The following is a 17933-nucleotide window of genomic DNA, read 5'->3' on the forward strand; positions in this document are numbered from 1 at the left end:
TTTTTGTGAACCTAAAACTGCTCTAAAAAACAAAGTCTATTTAAAAGGAGAGGAAAAAATTCCATTAATTAAAAAAATAATAAGAGCAGTACAGAGATTACTGAAGATGTTAACTCTTTTTCTTTTAACTTGTGTTTTCCACTTTTTTCTATAGTAGAATGAGCAACAATCGCACTGAGAAGTGGGCAGGGTGGTGAAGAACCAACCTAAGTAACTTTGGAAAACAGTATTATGACTATACACTCTCAGGCTAAAGACAAAAAGAACTGTCCCCAAATACTGTACTCTAGTTATTTACAGGCATATGAATTAAAAATTCTGAAATTACTTATGTATATCCTAGGATTGAGCAAATAAGCAAATATATTGTGGATAATGAGAGCTAAGATTTTCATAGTTAGCAAAAGGAATTACAAACAAGGAATGGGGTAAAGCTAGAATAAATTGTATTACTTTTTTTTTTTTAAAGATTTCATTTTTTCCTTTTTCTCCCCAAAGCCCCCCGATACATAGTTGTATATTCTTTGTTGTGGGTCCTTCTAATTGTGGCATGTGAGATGCTGCCTCAGCATGGTTTGATGAGCAGTGCCATGTCCGCGCCCAGGATTCGAACCAACGAAAACACTGGGCCGCCTGCAGCAGAGCACGCAAACTTAACCACTCGGCCATGGGGCTAGCCCCTCTTTTTTTTTTTTTTTTTGGAGGTAGATTAGCCCTGAACTAACATCTGCTGCCAATCTTTCTCTCTTTTTTTTTTTTGGAAAGATTGGCACCTGAGCTAACAACTGTTGCCAATCTTCCCCCCCCCCGCCAAATCCCCTCGGTACATAGTTGTATATCTTTAGTTGTGGGTCCTCCTAGTTGTGACATGTGGGACGCCGCCTCAAGGTGGCCTGACGAGCAGTGCCATGTCCACCCCCAGGATCCGAACCGGTGAAACCCTGGGCCACCGAAGGCGGAGTGCACACACTTAACCATTTAGCCATGGGGCCAGCCTTCCAATCCTCCTCTTTTTGCTGAGGAAGACTGGCCCTGAGCTAACATCCGTGCCCATCTTCCTCTACTTTATATGTGGGACACCTGCCACAGCATGGCTTGCCAAGCAGTGCATAGGTCCGCACCAGGGATCCGAACTGGTGAACCCCAGGCTGCCAAAGCAGAAGGTGGGAACTTAACCGCTGCGCCACCAGGCTCGCCCCAGGCTAGAATAAACTCTGATATTGAATTGGAATTGGAGTTATTATCATGAAATCATGGTTTTTAATATATACACACAGACAGATAGGTACAGAAATGCATATGTGTGTATAAACCATATATTTTTAGTTCTGTTTACTGTGAGGGACTAAAAACAATGAACCTCAGCAGCAATGAGCATATCTAGTGCCCAGATCATGGTTTCTGAACACCATTCTCCAATTTAAAAAACCTGAGATCTTTGGAAAAATGGCTGATTCCAGAGCGGGGGCAGGGAAAACATAAGATGAACCTGGAATATCTTGAGGTGCCAGAAAGGAAGGAAGTGCTTAAAAAAAAAAAGATGAAGGCATGTTGACAGGATACAGTAGCTAATTTAAAGGCTTGCGATGGCTAAACCTAAGAAAATTTTAACAAAATAATAACAGTAATGAGTTATAACTCATAGGATAAATATCCATTAATCATTTCTGATACAAATAAATAACTAAATAAAATGGAGAAGGGATGGCTCTTCCTTATAGTAGAATTCTAACAAATGTGGAAGAAATGATGGAAATAGAAACTTACCATTAGACAAACCCCACAGTAACGACTGTTATACACAAGAATCATCAATGGATGCTATAATTATTAAGTGAAAAAAGTATGCTGAGAAACAGGATATTTATATAATCTCAAAGTATGTCCTGACAAGATACTTATTAACTATCATGAATCAATAAGTTAATTATACCTAAAATAGTAACTTTACAGTGGAGAAATTTGACAAACACCACCCTAACCAAGTGGTCTAAGTTAAAATCACTAGTAATGAAACAAAACCATGTGCCACCTGATGCTGTATCGGGAAAAACACCACATTGCTCCTGCGGTATTCTTGCCAAAAAATGCATAATCCGAATTTAATCACAAGGAAAAAGACAAACCCAAATTAAAAGATGTCCTACAAAATAACTGCCAGTACCCTTCAGAAGTGTCAAGGTCATGAAAGACAGAGAGACTGAGGAACTGTCACAGAGAAAAAAAGGAGATATGACAACTAAATACAACATGTGATCCTGGATTGCATCCTTTACCAGAAAAAGGACATTATGGGACAACTGGCAAAATCTCAAAATGTTCTCTAGATTTAATAGTATCATATCTATGTTAACTTCCTGATTTAGATGACTGTACTATGAAATGTAGGAGTGAAGAGTATTTGGTATTCTTTCTACTATTTTTGTAACCCTTTTAGAGTCTGAAATTATTCCAAAATGAAAAGTTCAAAAAATTAAAAGCTTTTAAACAGTCTTTCCCCAATAGAATGTGGGGAGATATGTGCATTTTATTCATTAGTAAATGTATACCACCTAACCCAGAGTCTTGCACATAGGAGTTGTTCAGTATTCACTATATTAGCAAAAGTTAAAATTAGTTGCTTCTAATATTTCCAGTGTGCTTCCAGACAGATCAATCAGTATTACATAGCAGAGTAGGTTCCATTTACAGCAAAGTGTTTTTTATATTAAGATAAAATGTATGCATCTTTGAGTTTAGTCTTTATCATCAGTTCAGCATGCTGGCCCCAGTTACATGGCTCTGTGAAACCTTCTTCTAAAATAAAGTCAAATGAAAAGATGATCCAAAGAGTCTTCAAATGTTTGATACACTATAACCAAGGGCTGTGAAAATCAGCACCCACATTTTAAATATTCCCTGGAAAATTATCTGACATGTGAAGTACAATCAGTTTAGAGAAATCTCAATTTGTTTGGTTTTTCCAGTCACTGCTACCAAATGTGTATAATATGCTGAGCCCCAGACCCCCCATATTTAGCAGGTATGTCTGCTGGATAACAGAATACCTTAGTCATATCTCAGGCTGATTCTAAAAATCACCTTTGGTTATTTAAAGAACTTATTCTGGTCAATATATCAAATAGGTCTCATTCTAAAGCTCCTACCCTAAGGGAACAGGCTAGGCTAAGCTGTTGCAGGGGTGTTTGCATCAAGCCAGCATGCCAGGAGAGCAGACAGTGAGGGCAGAGCACCCCCAGGATTGTGCAGGCAAAAGAAAGTGTCCCACCCCATGCCCGGCACTCCAGCACAGATAGAAGAGTAGCAGCTCTGAGTGAGTGAGCCATGGATTGCAGTGGGCTCAGAATACACAGCTCTTGACCCTACCTTGTAGTAGCAGGTGGAAGCTGCAACCAGATACTATCACTATATGGAGGAACAAACCCATGTTGTCAAACAGTATGAAAAACTATATTAAATCTCCAGACCAGAAGGAAAATGACAAGCACCCAGAAATCAGTGCTAAAGGCACAGAAATTTATAAACTAAATAACAAAGAATACAAAATAGCTATCATAGAAAAACTCAACGGGGGGCCAGCCCTGTGGCCGAGTGGTTAAGTCTGCATACTCTGCTTCGGCAGCCCAGGGTTTGGCTGATTTGGATCCTGGGCGTGAACATGGCACCGCTCATTGGGCCACGCTGAGGCGGCGTCCCACATGCCACAACTAGAAGGACCCACGACTAAAATATACAACTATGTACTGGGGGTATTTGGGGAGAAAAAGCAAAAAAAAAAAAAAAAACTCGAGTTACAATAAAATACAGATAGTTCAATGAAATCAGGAACTTCTTCACAAAAGAGATTGAAACTATAAAGAAAAACCAATCGGAAATGTTGGAGATGAAAAACACAATGGGTGAGATAAAGAAAACTCTAGACTCCCTGAATAATATTATGGAGGAGTGAATCAGCAGGACAGAAATATAGGAGGACAGAAATATAGAAATGCTTCAGATGGAGGAGAAAGAACTAAGACTAAACAGAAATGAAGAAATTCTCCTAGAAATATCCAATTCAATTAGGAGATACATGATAAGGATTACAGGTATTCCAGAGGGAGAAGAGGAGAAAGGAGTAGAAAGCTTGTTCAAAGAAGTAAGAGCTGAGAACTTCACTGGGGAAGGAGCTGGAAATATAAGTGAAAGAAGCCAATAGATCTCCTAACTATATCAATGTCAAAAGACCTTCTCCAAGGCATATAGTAGTAAAGCTGGCAAAAGTCGATGACAAAGAAAAAATATTAAGGGCAGCAAGATAGAAGAAAACAACCTACAAAGGGACCCCTATCAGGCTTTCAGCAGATTTCTCAGCAGAAACCTTCCAGGCTAGGAGAGAGTGGAATGATATATTCAAAATTCAGCCAAGAATACTCTATCCAGTGAAAATATCCTTCAGATATGATGAAGAAATAAAAACTTTCCCAGATAAACAAAAGTTGAGGGAATTCATTGGCACAAGATACCCCCTACAAGAAATGCTCAAGAAGGCCCTCATACCTGAAAAAAAAAAAGAAAGGGGTTATAAAGCCTTGAGAAAGGAGATAAACAGGTTGACCCAAATCAGAAAATTGAAGCTCTCTATCAGAACAGGTTAGCAAACACTTAATTATAACACTAAAGATAAAGGGAAGGAAAACACCAAAAATAAATGTAATCTCGTCATTTTAACCACAAACTCACAACACAAGATGGAATAAGTTGTGGCAATAATAACTTACAAGGGGAAGTAGAAAGGGATGGAATCTGCTTAGACTAAGGAAATAGGCTATCAGAAAATGGACTATCTCATCTATAAGATTTTTTATATAATCCTCATGGTAACCACTAAACAAATAATCAGAACAGAGACACAAATGATAAATAAAGAGAAAACTAAGAAAACCATCATAGGAAACTATGGAACTGAATTGGTATTCTGAAATACACAGGATGAGAAACAAAGGAAATGCAGAAGAACTGGAAAAAAAGCAATAAAATGGCAGCATTAAGCCCTCTTATATCAATAATCAGTCTAAATGTAAATGGATTGAATTCTCCAATCGAAAGACACAAAGTGGCTGGATGGATTAAAAAACAAGATCCAACAATATGCTGCCTCCAGGAAACACATCTCAGTTCCAAAGAAAAGCACAGGCTCAGAGTGAAGGGATGGAAAATGATACTCCAACCTAATGGTAAACAAAAGGCGGCAGGTATTGCCATACTTATATTAGACAAAGTAGACTTCAAGATAAAATAGGTAATGAGAGACAAAGAGGGGTGTATATAATGATAAAAGGGACACTCCACCAAGAAGACATAACACTTATAAATATATATGCACCCAGGGGCTGGCCCTGTGGCCGAGTGGTTAAGTTCGCGTGCTCCGCTGCAGGTGGCCCAGTGTTTCGTTGGTTCAAATTCTGGGCGCGGACATGGCACTGCTCACCAGGCCACGCTGAGGCAGCATCCCACATGCCACAACTAGAAGGACCCACAACGAAGAATAAACAACTATGTATTAGGGGGCTTTGGGGAGAAAAAAGAAAAAATAAAATCTTAAAAAACAAAAAATATATATGTATATATATATATATATGCACCCAACACAGGAGCACTAAAGGACATAAAGCAACTATTAACAAACCTAAAAGGAGATATTAACAACAATACAATAATAGTAGGGGACCTTAACACCCCACTTATATCAATGAATAGATCATCCAGATAGAAGGTCAACAATAGTAGATTTAAACAAAAAACTAGACCAGATGGACTTAATCAATATATAAAGAACATTCCACCCCAAAACAGCAGAATACGCATTCTTCTCAAGTATACATGGAACATTCTCAAGGATAGACAAGACAAGACAAGCCTCAATAAATTTAAGAAGACTGAAATCATATCAAGCAGTTTTTCTAACTATAATGCTATGAAACCAGAAATCAAGTACAAGAAAAAAGCTGGGAAAGTGACAAAGATGTGGAGACTAAACAACACGCTACTAAACAACAAATGGATCATTGAAGAAATTAAAGGGGATTTCAAAAAATATCTGGAGGGGCCGGCCCGGTGGCACAGTGGTTAAGTTCACATGTTCTGCTTCTTGGTGGCCTGGGGTTCGCCGGTTCAGATCCTAGGTGCAGACATGGCACCGCTTAGCACACCATGCTGTGGTAGGCATCCCACATATAAAGTAGAGGAAGATGGGCACGATGTTAGCTCAGGGCCAGTCTTCCTCAGCAAAAAGAGGAGGACTGGCAATAGTTAGCTCAGGGGTAATCTTCCTCAAAAAAAAAAAAAAAAAAAAAATCTGGAGACAAATAACAATGAAAACACACCATACCAATTCACATGGGATGCAGCAAAAGCAGTCCTAAGAGAGAAATTCATAGCAACACAGGCTCATCTTAACAAACAAGAAAAATCTCAAATACGCAATCTTAAACTACACCTAACAGAATTAGAAAAAGAAGAACAAATAAAGCCCAAAGTTAGCAGGAGGGAAATAATAAAAATTAGAGCGAAATAAATGAAATTCAAACAAACAAAAAGCAGTAGAAAGAATGAAACAAAGAGCTGCTTCTTTGAGAAGATAAATAAAATTGACAAACCCTTAGCCAGACTCACTAAGAAAAAGAGAAGTTTCTAATAAATAAAATTAGAAACGAAAGAGGAGAAATTAAAATGGATTCCACAGAAATACAAAGGATTATAAAAGAACACTATGAAAAACCATATGCCAATAAACTGGACAATCTATAAGAAATGGATAAATTCTTAGACTCATAGAACCTCCCAAAACTGAAGGAAGAACAAGTAAAGAATCTGAATAGACCAATCACAAGTAAAAGAGATTGAAACAGTAATCAAAAACCTCCCAAAAAATAAAAGTCCAGGACCAGATGGCTTCTCTAGAGAATTCTACCAAACATGCAAAGAAGATTTAATACCTATCCTTCTCAAACTATTTCAAAAGACTGAGGAAGATGGAACATTTCCTAACACATTCTACGAGGCCACCATCACCCTGATACCAAAGCCAGACAAGGACAACACAAAAAGAAGGAAAATTATAGGCCAATATTGCTGATGAACATAGATGCAAAAATCCTCAACAAAATAGTGGCAAACCGAATCTAGCAATACATTAAAAAGATCATACACCAAGATCAAGTGGGATTTCTACCAGGGACACAAGGATGGCTCAACATCTTCAAATCAATCAATATGATACACCACAATAACAAAATGAGGAATAAAAACCACATGATTATCTCAACAGACACAGAGAAAGCATTTGACAAGATCCAACATCCATTCATGATAGAAACTCCGAATAAAATGGGTATAGAAGGAAAGTACCTCAACATAATAAAGGCCTTATATGACAAACCCACAGCCAACATCATACTCAATGGGGAAAAACTGAAAACCATCCCTCTGAGAACAGGAAAAAGACAAGGGTGCCTACTCCCATCACTCTTATTCAACATAGTACTGGAGGTTTTGGCCAGAGCAATTAGGCAAGAGAAAGGAATAAAAGGAAGCCAAATAGGCAATGAAGAAGTGAAACTCTAGCTGTTTGCAGACGATATGATTTTATATAGAGAAAACCCTAAAGAACCCCTTGGAAAACTATTAGAAATAATCAACAACTACAGCAAAGTAGCAGGGTACAAAATCAACTTACAAAAATCAGTTGCACTTTCTTTTTTTCTTTTTCTCCCCAAAGCCCCCTGCTACATAGCTGTGTATTTTTTCAGTTGTGGATCCTTCCAGTTGTGGCATGGGGGATGCCGCCTCAGCATGGCCTGATGAGCAGTGCCATGTCTGCACCCAGGATTCAAACCGGCAAAAGCCTGGGTCGCCACAGCAGAGTGCGCAAACTTAACCACTCAGCCATGGGGCTGGCCCCTAGTTGCATTTCTATACTCTAATAATGAACTAACAGAAAGAGAAGTCGAGAATACAATCCCATTTATAACTGCAACAAAAATAATAAAATATCTAGAAATAAATTTAACCAAGGAGGTGGAAGACCTATACAAGGAAAACTATAAGACATTATTGAAAGAAATCGATGATGACATAAAGAAATGGAAAGATATTCCATGTACATGGATTGGAAGAATAAACATAGTTAAAATTTCCATACTACCTAAAGCAATCTACAGATTCAATGCAATCCCAATAAGAATCCCAATGACATTCTTCACGGAAATAGACCAAAGAATCCTAAAATTCATATGGGACAACAAAAGACCCCGAAGTGCTAAAGCAATCCTGACAAAAAAAGAACAAAGCCGCAGGCATAACAATCCCTGACTTCAAAATATACTACAAGGCTACAGTAATCAAAACAGCATGGTACTGGTACAAAAACAGGCACACAGATCAATGGAACAGAAGTGAAAGCCCAGAAATAAAACCACACAGCTACAGACAGCTAATCTTCAACAAAGGAGCTAAGACCATACAAGGGGGAAAGGAAAGTCTTCAGTAAATGGTGTTGGGAGAATTGGACAACAGACCATTATATTTCACCACACACAAAAATTAACTCAAAATGGATTAAAGACTTGAAAGTTACGACCTGAAACCATAAAAATCCGAGAAGAAAATACAGGCAGTACACTCTTTGACGTTGCTCTTAGAAGGATCTTTTCAAATATCATGTCTACTTGGACAAGGGAAACAAAAGAAAAAATAAACAACTGGGACTTCATCAGACTAAAGAGCTTCTTCAAGGCAAAGGAAACCAGGATCAAAACAAAAAGACAACCCACCAATTGGGAAAAAATATTTGCAAATCATATATCTGACAAGGGGTTAATCTCTGTAATATATAATCAACTCACAAAGCTGAACAACAACAAAAAAAATCGGCCTGATCAAAAAATGGGCAGAGGATTTGAACAGACGTTTTTCCAAAGAAGATATACAGATGGCCAATAGGCACATGAAAAGACATTCAACATCACTAACCATCAGGGAAATGCAAATCAAAACTACACTAAGATAGCACCTTACACCCATTAGAACGGCTATAATCACCAAGACAAAAAATAACAAATGTTGGAGAGGATGTGGAGACAAGGGAACCCTCATACACTGCTGGTGGAATGCAAAATGGGGCAGCCACTATGGAAAACAGTATGGAGATTTCTCAAAAAATTTTTTGGGGCCAGTCCCATGGCCTAGTGGTTAAGTTCGGCATGTTCCACTTTAGCGGCCTGGGTTTGTGGGTTCAGATCCTGGGAGTGGACCTACACCACTCATCAGCCATGTTGTGGCAGTGACCCATATATAAAATAGAGGAAGACTGACCAGCACAGATGTTAGCTCAGGGCAAATCTTCCTCAAGCCAAAAAAAAAAAAAAAAAATCTTTGGCTATTTATCCAAAGAACTTGAAATCAACAATTCAAAGAGACTTATGCACCCCTATGTTCACTGCAGCATTAGTCACAACAGCCAAGGCATGGAAGCAACCCAAGTGCCTACTGACTGATAATTGGATAAAGAAGATGTGGTATATATATACAATGGAATACTCCTCAGTCATAAAAAAAGAAAAATCATCCCATTCACAACAACATGGATGGACCCAGAGGGCATTATGTTAAGCAAAATAAGCCAGACAGAGGAAGACAAACACCATGTGATTTCAGTTATATGTGAAAGATAAACACACGGACAAAGAGAACAGTTTAGTGGTTACCAGGAGGAATGGGGTTGGGGGGTGGGTGCAAGGGGTGAAGGGGCACATTTATACAATGACAAATAATAATGTACAAGTGAAGTTTCAAAATGTTCTAAACTATTATGACCTCAATAACAATAATTTTAAAAGCCCTATACTCCTCTCATACTAGAGGTCAAAGACGACAGCCACAATGTCAATGCCACTGGAAAGTAGCCTCTAAAAACGATAATTCAGGGAGGGAACCTACCTCAGCAGTGATTCGGTCTCTCCCACCCCACCCTCCAGCTTTGAGCTTTGTTAACAATTTCAAGAAATCAGGAAAGATCCAAGTTGGTACCTACAAACCATCCAGTTACAGGAATATTGTCTCTAAAAAATAGCCCAGTATTTCCTAAAAGGCATTTTCATTTTAAATCTACTTCAAAATGGTCCTTTCCTTTATTTCTAACTGTGTAGATACTAAAGTAGAAAGGCTACTCAATCGTACTGAGCAACTACTTTGCACAAGCCACGGCGCTACTTCAAATGCGCTTTGTTACCAATTCCATCCATCACCTTTCAGATTTATAGCTTAAATGTTCTTCTGTTGTAAGTAGATACCATACCAAATTCTTCATACATTTTAAGATCTCTGGTTTCCAAACAAATTGATAGATCACTTTTTTTTACTTTTGGTAAATGAATTTGTATTTTATTTTAGACCTGGACTCATTCCCCTTGGGCTGGAACCATGCTAATAATTTCCATGCTAAGTTTAAAGATTTTTTTTTTAAAAATTGAGATACAGTTCACATACCAAAAAAAATCACTCTTTTACAGTAGTTTATACAATCGAGTGCGTTTTAGTATATTCACAGGGTTGATCAACCATCACCACTATTTAATTCTATAGATCACTCCAAAGAGAGACCTTAGTTACTCACTATCTGCTCTTGCCCTCCCTCTCTTCCTGGTAACCAACAATCTACTTTCTGTGATAGATTCCTTTTTTCCTATATATTTTCCTTTGGAAATAGCATTTATATAGATTAAACACAAATTTCACTTGGCCAAGAATTTTGGCAAAATATACATTATTAGTGTATAACACTAGCATTACTAATCTCATGATGTGAGATTAAAAATAATTATTAATCTACATAAGCTTATCCTTGATTAAGTCATCAATACTCTTAACAAGAAATATACACATATTATATATAATACATTATAATATATCTAGCTCATATATAAATAAGTTAGATGGTAAAACTACAACACCTGAACATTTGGCCCTGTGGAGAATGAGACACAAAGCTGCATTATAACCTCTAAGTTCAATTGGGTGCAGATGCCTAATAACACTCAATGCCACTTGTAGTCTAAGAGAATTCTGTGATAGAAGAACTATCAGTAATGCTAGCTTCAGAAACAACAAGGTTCTCTACTGCAGAAGGGATGGAATGGCCATGGTCCTCTTTCCTCATATGCCTGGAACCCTGTGCGCTCACTTATCCCTCAGACAATGTCAGGACAGGTGCTACCCAGCCTCTTTCACTGTTGGTCCAGACATCTCAGTCTCAATGGGAGAGGCACTGGGCAGCAACACCATGTGAACTGGCTGCCAAAGATCTAGCTGCCACCCAAAGCAGCGCTACCACTTTTCAGGCATCTCTGAGTCCCAAGAGGTGGATAAGCAGCCAAAGAAGAGGAGGACAACCAAGCACAGTCCAGCTTATATGATCACCCTTTACTACTGAACACGTACCATATGCTAACACTGTACCACGTACTTTACATACATTACATACGCTAATCTCACAACTGCTCTGAGGCAGGCACTATGATTATCCTTCCATTTTACAGATGAGGAAACTGAGATTCAGAAGTTACAAAAGGGGCCAACCCTGCAGCCAAGTGCTTAAGTTCATGTGCTCCACTTCGGCAGCTCAGGGTTTCACAGGTTCGGATTCTGAGTGTGGATCTAGTACGGCTCTTCAAGCCATGGTGAGGGGGCATCCCACATAGCAGAACCAGAAGGATGTACAACTAGAATATATAACTATGTACTGGGGGGCTTTGGGGAGAAGAAAAAAAAAACGGCAACAATGTTAGCTCAGGTGCCAATAAAAACAAAAGAAGTTACAAAAGAACTAAGGAGTGATCAAGCTGGAATTCTAAGTCTGTCTGTGTTCCTAACCCTAGACTGTCTGGAGGTATACAAAGTCATAAAACAAAGCCAAAATCAAGATCACAAACTGAACTGTGCCTTTGTATAAACCCTGAGCTAGTTAATTAGAATTATATCTATTCTGCTTATTCTTTCGATAACTGTCTGTAATCAAGTTCCAAGAGGCCACAAGACTGAATATTTGCACTTTGCAAATCACATTTTTATAAAAAGTCAAATATTAACTAAAAATACAAGCTGAAAGAGATATGACAACATCAAAGCATAAGGTTAAAATATACAGGCACATTTCCAATTTAGAACAAATTAAGAACTAAATTACTTCAATCCAAAGAAATTAACCATGATATACATATGACAAAAATAACTATAAACTTTATCATAGGAGACATACTGGAAGTTCCTCTTAAAACTGCCAAATGATAAATGTTTATTTTTCAAATTCAAGAACAGTAAACTGAATCCAGTTTAGAATACCTCTTATAATTATTGGAGAAAGTCTGAGATATGGCAAAGCCAGGAGTTGGTTATCAGAGCTTAGGGTTTTAAAGCCAAAGGCTAGATTTCCAGTGTGGTCTAACCAAATTCCATGGCACATGTAGTGCATCTTCTGCTCTCTCCCTTGAGAGAATTTAAGATTTGAAAGCTAAAGCAGTAGAAACTCCTAGAAAGACCTGGAAGCAGTCCCCTGATAATCAGCCCAAGACAAAAGGCTAAATGAGAAGTACTGTTTACAATACAAAAACAATCCTCCTGGGGACTGCGACCAAATCCTTTATAGTTATATACTCCATGAAGCCAAGAACGGAGCCGCTGTAACTTAAGACTTTTCTTCCAGTCAAGATGAGAAGTTCTTGTGATAATAACAAATATACACTCAATGTTCACTGTGTGCCAGGCCCAATTCTAATCACCTTACACGCATTAACTCATTAAATCCTTAGAAGTATGAGAGGACATAGAGACGTTAAGCCGCTTGCACAAGTTATATAGTAGAAGGTGACAGAGCTGGGATGCAACGGCAGGCAGTCTGCCTCCAGAGTCCATGTGTTTAACTACTACGATATCCTACCTTGCACCCAGGCAAGACTCAGTGACTGGATAGGTAACCAAACTGCATAATCAAATCACCAATTCTTAAACATATTTTTAATTCTCCTGAATACCCCAACTCTCCAGAGAGTGAGAATCTTCAACAACTGTTGATTTGTACTCATTTTAGAACGCATTTTCCTTTCTGTTTGTCACCAATACCTCTACTAAGAGCCATCAGGAAAAGGTACCAAAATTGATGCTTCCAGGAAGAATGGCATGACTCAAACTACAAGTTATACAGCTGAGCTAAAGCCAGGATACTACATTCTCTTTGGTGAAATAGTTTTGGGGTGAGGGTTTAGGCAACACTACAACCTTGCAGGAATTTATAAAGATTACCGGTTTTTTGTTACTTGGAAAACAAACAATTTAAGTAATGAAGTGTTTCATACAGTATTGCTAACAACTTGAATAAGTTCCCAACAAACTGGGTCTTCACTCATTTTTTCCACTGTAGCCTCTCAAATAGTCTTCCCATCCCTCAAACATAAGCTTTCTTTATTGATCTCATTTTAATTACAGGGACAGATACCTTTTAAGATTTGGCTTCCCTCATATACCTTCACATATACCCTGGCCATCCTGGTATCTTCAAAAACCCAAACTCTCTTAGCTTTGTTGACACAAAAACACTTCATAAAACTTCATGTATTCTACAGCCTTCATCCCCTACAACAGAAAAAAGCCAGTGTCTGCAGGAATTTTCATGTTAGCTGATAACATCATCCTTTTCCTTGCACTTTATAAAGTCAGCCTGATTCTGTCATACAGCCAAGTCATCTCTGGCCAAGGAGGCGACTGATGCTGAGAAAGTTGAGTAAAAATTCCACAGAAGTGAATTCTTCTCCCATAGCTATCTCTTATAAGGGCGTTTTAGTGAATATTTCACCAAATAGGAATAGACAACAAACATCATATCTGCAAATTTGAGAAAACAAAATGCTAATTCCTGCAGACCAAATGACAACAGTTGAAGAGAGCTAGTACTCACAACTGGGCAACCACTGAAAGGGATCAACACTCTAACATAATGCTTCTTACTCCCCTCCCCAAGTCCCAGTGCAATGGCACACACAGCGAGAAGAGAGAATCTTCATCCTCAATCTCCAGAGACTTGGGCAACAAAGAAACTCAAGGGTACATGACACTGCTAGAAGTACCTTTTCCAGTAGGGGTGGAATAAAAGCCTCTGCCTCACAGTGTTTGCTGGCTTTCCACTTCTACATGGAGGTGGTGAAGGTATGAGCTACCAGATCTCTGTTGGAAATTACTTCCCCAAACAGACAGCTGCTGGCTAAGTGATTCCCTGATGAGTCCCATTGGCTACAATGCTCAGTACTGCTCCAGGGTGTCCTAGTATTTGATGCCTCCATGAAGGCACTGGGAAAAGGCAGGAAGAGGCTCTGTTATCATCCTGAACAACCTCATTAAGGCACACATACCCCAAAATACTGACAACACAAGCTTGCAGAAGGTTCCTTTATTCCCCTCCTCTAGACTTATAAGTGTTAGTCAATGATAAATAAAAGACACTTCACATCAAGAGTTAGCATGGCAAAGAATCACAAAAACTCAACCCAAAGCATTTCATAAAAACCCCTGAAATGCACATGCACGCACACGCACACACACTCTACTCAGAGGTGCCCAGCAGATAGGGACTCAGAATCTGTACCAATTTGGTCTGTAAGTAAAACACGGAGGGAAGGAGAATGGATGAAGAAACAGAGACGTTCACGTTCCATAAACATTTGCTTTTGCACTCTGAGGAGTGAAGACTTCTCTCAAATTCTTGTCTCTCATAAGATTTTGAGAGTTATTGGGAATTATTACCGTGTTATTGGAAGCTTAATCCACATCCACTTCCTTAAAGAATTAGTTTTAATAAACTCTAGATACAAAAATAAATTTATTTTCCTAGAATTATGATTGGAAATTACTTGACATGAAGAAGGGAGAGAGGAGAAATAGGAGATGATCATCTAATTTCAAATGCTTATTAGGTACCAGATGCTATGCTAAATGTTCTGTACACATTATTCAGCAAGTCACTACTCAAATGTAATGTCACTCCTCAAGAAGCTTCCCTGACCACCACATGTAAAACTGCCCCCATTACACGTTCTTTCAATACTCTGCTTCATTATCTTTATAGCACTTAGCACTATCATATATTACTTTAAATTTGTCTACCTGCTTATACTCTGTCTTCTATCACTAAAACAGAAGTTATATAATCTGTCTTGTTTACTGCAGCATCTCCAGCATCCAGAAAGATGCCTGGCACACAGCAGGCACTCATGAAGGTATGATCTCATGTAATCCACAGCAGAGCCCCCATGAAGATTGATAACAGGGAACTGATGCTGAGGGAGATTAAGAAACTCAACAGGGACAATCCAGCTAACAAGTTACATCTGACTGCAGAACCTACACTCCTCTTTTCTATGCTGTCTCACCCAAGTACCAAAATTTCCCTGGAGATTCCATTCTCAAAAATTTTTCCATCAAGGGGCAGGCCTGGTGGCACAGCAGTTAAGTTCATATGTTCGGCTTTGGTGGCCCAGGGTTCACTGGTTCAGATTCTGGGCGCAGACCTATGCACCATTTATTGACCCATGCTGTGGCAGGCATCCCACATATAAAATAGAGGAAGATGGGCACAGATGTTAGCTCAGGGCCAATCTTCCTCAGCAAAAAGAGGATTGGTGGCAGATGTTAGCTCACGGCTAATCTTCCTGAAAAAAAAAGTTAAAAAAATTTTTTCCATCAAAATGATTTGCAGACATCCTGAGTTGTGGTAAAGGTTATTAAAAGAATGCTGACTGGGCTGGCCCAGTGGTGTAGTGGTTAAGTTTGCATGCTCTGCTTCAGTGGCCCAGGGTTCGGATCCTGGGCACAGACCTACACAACTCTGAACAGGCCATGCTGTAGTGGCATCCCATACACAGAATAGAGGAAGACTGGCACAGATGTTACAGATGATAGCTCAGGGACAATCCCCCTCAAGCAAAAAAGAGAAAGAGTGGCAGCAGCTGTTAGCTCAGGGTCAATCTTCCTCTAAAGAAGAAGAAGAAGAAGAAAAAAGAAAGAATGCTGATTGGATTATGAAATCTAAGCAGTTCAGCAAGAGAGGATTCTGTTGTGTGGCAGCACTAACAGTATGCCTTCTGTCTTATGCCTAGGGGAAGAATAAAAATCTAGGAAATGGGGTCGACTGAATAAGGATATGGTGATGTCTTATTAAGGAATTACTCCAGTGAACACTGAAAATGAGATCAGACAAAAATTTACAGTTTATTTGAGAGAACACCCTATGGGATCCATGAGTACTACATAATCTGTCACCTTTCCTAGTCTGAGATTATAAGGTCCTAGAACACAAAGGTTGTCTCTTACTTGTACTCCTGCACAGAGTGCCATATGGTAACCTATGCATGACGACAGCTACCTGTCAGAACACTCTATTTCTCATTTGGAAGAATTCTGGCCCTGCTCCTACTTTGTTCTGGTGCCACATTCTCTGGGTAAGAGTCATTCATCAGGGATCTGGGAGCCCTAAGAGTGTTTATAGAATGGGTGGGGAAGGTGGGGGGAGAGATGTCTATAAGCCACACCTCCTCAATACCACTTGCAAAAATGAACATTTTTCCAGATATACCTCCAACAGAAACTCTGCCTACAATTAAACCTTGTTTTTAAAGAAGGCTGCTCTAGTTCTACTTGACACTATTCTTTAGGGGACTGGATACTTTAGACAGGATTTTCTGTTGGGATGGAGGAAGAGGCCATTAAGACATAACATTGTTATTTTTATGATCAAACATTAAATAGTGATAAAAAGCAACACTCTTCTAGGAGAAACACAGTTGGGATAATGATATAAAAGAGATGTCATCGCCATGGCTCCCCCATTTACGTTTCCATCACTCACAGTACTATTTAGTACAGTGGCAAAGGACTTAATGATGATTCACAGACAAGAACAAGATGCTTATGAATTAAATGAATCTTCTCAAATTAGGACAGATTGTCAGAATGGAATCAACCATAAGCATTCAGATTGGGGCCTTCATTCTTCTCTCCAAATATTGGTAGGTAGCACAGTTTCTGATACATAATTAGTATCTGTGAAATGACTGACTCAATGATGGACACTGAATAAATCAATCAATAAGAACCCTATCAAGGAGATATGATCCTAAGCCAGTCATTCTCTGAAGATCTAGCATTATTATACTACTAGTAATAGGTACAGATACATCAAAAGTTTCCTCTAATTAGTGCTTGCTCCCAAAGGCTTTATAGCATGTCATCTCCATACCCATAAAGGGAGAACACACCCAAAGAAGGGAAAAGGTTAAATGTAATGAGGCATGCTGAATGGAACAAAGCCGATGAAAGGGAAACAGGCTATATAAAAGAGGAAGAGTTCTCATACAACACTACTCTTCTCTGGCAGAACCTTGTTTCTTTTTTTGCTGAGGAAGATTCGCCCTGAGCTATTATCTGCTGCCAATCTTCCTCTTTTTGTACGTGAGCTGCCACCATAGCATGGCCACTGACAGACGAGTGGTGTAGGTCCACGCCCGGGAATCAAATCCAGGCCACCGAAGCGGAGCACACCAAACTTAACCACTGGTCACCAAGGCTGGCCCTGGCAGAACCTTCTTTTAAGAGTTGGAGCACACTGCATTCACACTGTTAAGTATAGGCAGTGGGTACATAAAAATCAAACTATATCACTATGCTTCTTTCTTCCATTTTACAGATGGAGGAACTAACACATCACAAAGAAAACAACTTGCCTCAAGGAAACACCCACGACAAGAAGGATTCTATCCATTTCATAATACCTCCCAAAACCACCAGGCAGGATTCAATTAAAGACTCAGAGGCCAGTTCTAGGTGGTAAGCTGAATATATCTAGGTGTTTC

At 39.0% G+C, this 17933-nt stretch overlaps 1 protein-coding gene across 13 annotated transcripts in view; it reads right to left on the bottom strand.

The window, feature by feature from the left end:
* RBM6 (RNA binding motif protein 6) overlaps positions 1 to 17933 on the bottom strand; it is a 110014-nt gene that overhangs the window by 42290 nt on the left and 49791 nt on the right. The window lies entirely within an intron of this gene.

This window comes from Equus caballus, chromosome 16 (assembly GCF_041296265.1).
Source record: "Equus caballus isolate H_3958 breed thoroughbred chromosome 16, TB-T2T, whole genome shotgun sequence".
NCBI classification, from domain to species: Eukaryota; Metazoa; Chordata; class Mammalia; order Perissodactyla; family Equidae; genus Equus; species Equus caballus.